We start from the raw sequence: 4401 nt of genomic DNA, 5'->3' as shown, positions 1-4401 counted from the left end.
TTATGGCTGAGTAATATTCCATTGTATATACGGACCACATCTTCTTTATCCATTCATCTGTTGAAGGGCATCTCAGCTCTTTCCCCAGTTTGGCTACTGTGAACATTGCTGCTATGAATACTGGGGTGCATATGACCCTTCTTTTCACTACATCTGTGTCTTTGGGGTAAATCCCAGTAGTGCAATTGCTGGGTCATGGGATAGCTCTATTTTTAAATTTTTGAGGAACCTCTACACTGTTTTCCAAAGTGGCTGTACCGACTTGCATTCCCACCAACAGTGTAAGAGGGTTCCCCTTTCTCCACAACCTCTCCAACATTTGTTGTTTCTTGCCTTGTCAATTTTTGCCATTCTAACTGGTGTAAGGTAGTATCTCAATGTGGTGTTTTTTTTGTTTGTTTTTTTGTTTTTGTTTTTTTACAGTGCTTATGACATCCTTTATTCAATTCACATAGAAAAGCATGCAGTATTTTTTTTTTTAGATTTTATTTATTTATTTGACAGAGAGAGACACAGCGAGAGAGGGAACACAAGCAGGGGGAGTAAGAAAGAGAGAAACAGGCTTCCTGTGGAGCAGAGCCCAATGCGGGGCTCGATCCCAGGACCCTGGGATCATGACCTGAGCCGAAGGCAGACGCTTAACGACTGAGCCACCCAGGCACCCCAAAAAGCATGCAGTATTAATGTAAAACAGTACAGTATTAATGTAAAATGTTCAGTGCACATTAGATAAACAAGTCATTAGCATACAGACCATTTTTAAAGGCCTATATAGGCATACCAAACATGTTTAGAATATACTTTTTCAGAGCCTAAATAAAAAATTGTGCTTAGCTCACCTATTCTTATTTCAACACTCTTCATGAAAAAAATTCTGTCCTACATAAAAGATATTCTATTAGCCAACTAAAACTTCTTTTTCTTAAGTAAGGAAAACAGTGCAAGCAAGAATGCTACCATGCATACAGAGTTTCCACAAAGAGTAGTAACATGCAAACAAGAACTTCACTCCAAAAAAAGCTCCCCTGGGATGAAAGTGGATCAAGCATTTGGCAAAGAGCCCTTCTGCACCTGTGTATCTAGAACAATGAAGCTACCATGTTTAGGCTCCTCCAAACCCAACCAACCATTCTATGCCTTCTTTCCAAAGTAGGCTCAATTTCTGATTTTCAACACACACAAAAAGATGAAATCAAAGCTACTTGACATAAATATTTTCATATAGAAAATGTGTTCTGTCATTCTAGCAAAATGTTCTCACAAAAACTGTACAAAACACAATGTTAAAAATGCAAACATACATATACAAAACCTAAAAAAGAAAAAGTAAATGAATACTGGACTAAGGCTAGAGTGCTGTTTCTTCACCATGGTCCTGCCTAAAAGTTGAGCCATGACTAAATATAAATAAAAAAGGACAAGGAAAATTATTCCCACCCTAGGAAAGCTGTAAAGAAACTCAAGTGTCTTAAGAGAAGTGTGTAGACAACCCAAAAAGTTTTATTTAAGAAATCCAAGTTCTGAAGACAACCAAGGCTCATTAATAGGCCACTGTATCTAATAGCTAAATCAAGACCAAAGAAAACAAAATACATCCAAACCAGATACATATAATATTCATTAAAAGAAACCCTCTCCCTATCTTTTCTGGTTAAAAAGATGCCCAAATGAAACTGAAAAAGGACAAATTCTTTAAAATGAAAAAAAGTATTTTGGTTACAGGCTAATCCACCATTCTGACTTGACACTTGACTACAGATTATCAATTCAAAATTGTATAGAACTTTTATGAGGGAAAAAAGTAACTTTAAAAACTTATATTCCTCTCAGGACAAAAACATAAATAACACATTTCTTTTTTTAAATGTATTTTTTTGTTTTATTTATTCATTCGAGACGCAGAGTTACACACAGAGAGAGAGAGAGAGCATGAGCAGGGGGAGAAGCAGAGGGAGGGGGAGAGGCAGGCTCCCCGCTGAGCAGGGAGCCCGATGTGGGCCTCAGTCCCAGGACCCTGGGATCATGAACTGAGCCGAAGGCAGACGCTCAACCATCTGAGCCACCCAGGTGCCCAAATAACACATTTCTAATGAGTCAACTTTTAGTTGCTTTTGATGGGCTGGCATTGGAAAGACTGCTCTGGATTTTTCTTTTTGTTGATTGATTCATATTTTTTATTCCTCTTCTCAGGCACAAAGGAAGTAGAGCAAGGAGACTGAAGGTGGTTATGAAGACCATGCATCTCTGAGGTCATCGTAAATAAAGATGACCCAAACCTCTGATCTTCAAATAGCCAGTGTGAACTGCTTAACAAAACACCCTGGGAAAACTCAGTCTGAAACAAACAGCTTGGGGGTTTGCTTTCATTAGTTCCTGGGTTAGAACTGGTATTGAGAGAAAAATCTTCATTCATTTCTTGGTCAGATGGAGAGAGGAGAGAAAAAGTGGGTTTCCAATCATTTCCATTTTCTAACTGATCAGGTTAGAGAAACTTTGGAAAGGTTTGGCTTAGTTCTTTCTTCTAACTTATCTGGTTCCTCAAGAAATTCACTGCCTTGAGACGACTTTGATAACCCGTCCAAATCCACTGACTTAAAACCATTATTACAAGGGCTCTTGCTGATTTTGTCAAGGTAAGCTGCGTCCATGGATGCTTCACTGGATGTTCTTGTCCAATTCATTTCAAAAGAGCAAATAGAATTCAACCTCTTAGATAAGCATGAGCCTGATTTCTCACTTAATTTTAAAAAAAATTTCTCCAACAGAATTTGCTATTGTGTTTCCCTCTGAGCTTTCAAAATTCAAGTTTTGTGCATAGAAAACCCTGTCTCTGAGGAAGTAAAACACTGATTTATTTTCATTTTCACTTCTATCATCTTCTGATGACTCTTTATTACAAACATTCGGAGAATCACAAAAATCATCAAACACCAATTTTCTGAGATGGTTTGAGTGCTTTTTGAAACTTACTGCTTTGACTACAGAACTCTCTCTGTTTTCTGGAGTACTGAGCTGAAGGCAACTAAGGGACAAAGGAATACAAGAAGCTGGAAGATCATAAAGTTCTTCATCTTTGTAGGGTATACAGTCACTTGGCTTATTACCCCATTCTCTTTCCAAATAAGTATCCATACTTGTATCTGTCACATCTAACATTATTTCCACTTGTTTTTGATATAGGTCTTTGTTCTTAGAACAATTTGGTTCTGTTTTGCTGGTGCTTTCCTGCCTGGCAGAACTGCTAGAAGGTTTTGCCAGGTGAGAACTTGAGGTGGGTGAGCCAAGCTGCTTTCTGGCACCATCACCTTGATTCTTTGATGGCATATCCTCCTCATTGCCTATGCTCCCCTTGCCATCTGTAGAAAGTGCTCTCTGGCAAATGGAATTCATAGCTTCCTTCTCTTCACTTGAATTTTTTAGCTGTGCAATTTGAGATTCTAGTTCCTCTATATACTTATCACTTCATTTCAGGGCTTTCTTGAGGCAATTGGTTTCATGTTCATGCTGTTCTACTTTGGACTGAAGAGCAGCTACTGTAAACCTTCCAAACTGCTGGGGTGATCTGTTATCAACTTCAGCTTTCAGTCCTAAATTCTCCCTCACTAGGCCACCATTTTCCAATTTCAATTTTTTATTTGCTTCCTTTAACTTATCCACATCATCTTTTACTTTTTCATAGATTTCATTAGCTGTTCTAAGTTTTTTCTTCCACTCTGCTACAGTTTCTGGGTCAATTTTACTTGGATTATCTGCAACTGGATGCTTGTCTTCATTTTGGTTGCCTTGCATCAAGGTTAAAGGATCCAGAATAGTCTTGATTTGTGACTCCAAGCTGAGATTTTTACTCTTAAGATCTTCTACTTCTTTCTGCAGACAATCTATTTCATCCTCATACTCTTTGTGGAGTAACTCAAGTCTAGTTTTCCGAAGGCACTTCCTGACTGTATGGCTTGGCATAGGTTCACTTTTGTTTGTTCCAACAATGATCTCTTTGCAAGGATTTTCGGGCATGATGGGGACTCTGCAAGCTGGACACTGGCTATTATTCTTCAACCACAAATCGATACAAATTGAACAAAATACATGGTTGTTGATGCATGTGACAGGCTGGCATACCTTCCCCAAGCAAATGTGGCACGTGATGGGCAGAGTGAGTGACAATGTAACATTCTGCACGGTCTGAGCCATGGCAGCGTTCAGAATCTCAATGTGGTTTTGATTTGAATTTCCCTGATGGCTAATGATGATGAACAGTTTTTCATGTGTCTGTTAGCCATTTGTATGTCTTCTTTTGAGATGTGTCTGTTCATGTCTTCTGCCCATTTTTTGACTTGATTATTTGTTTTTTGGGTGTTGAGTTTGAGAAGTTCTTTATAGATCTTGGATACCAGCCCTTTATCT

The 4401-nt window shown here is 38.5% G+C and overlaps 1 pseudogene; it reads right to left on the bottom strand.

Moving 5' to 3' along the window:
- Positions 1-2094: 2094 nt before the first annotated feature.
- Positions 2095-4188, bottom strand: LOC114224483 (ORC ubiquitin ligase 1 pseudogene; annotated as a pseudogene).
- Positions 4189-4401: the final 213 nt, after the last annotated feature.

Source organism: Eumetopias jubatus, unplaced genomic scaffold (genome assembly GCF_037043125.1).
Source record: "Eumetopias jubatus isolate StellerSeaLion01/CBP00866 unplaced genomic scaffold, mEumJub1_p1.0 scaffold_9, whole genome shotgun sequence".
Taxonomy (NCBI): domain Eukaryota; kingdom Metazoa; phylum Chordata; class Mammalia; order Carnivora; family Otariidae; genus Eumetopias; species Eumetopias jubatus.
Note: the sequence above shows the minus strand (reverse complement) of the source record. Positions and strands in the feature narration are given on the sequence as shown.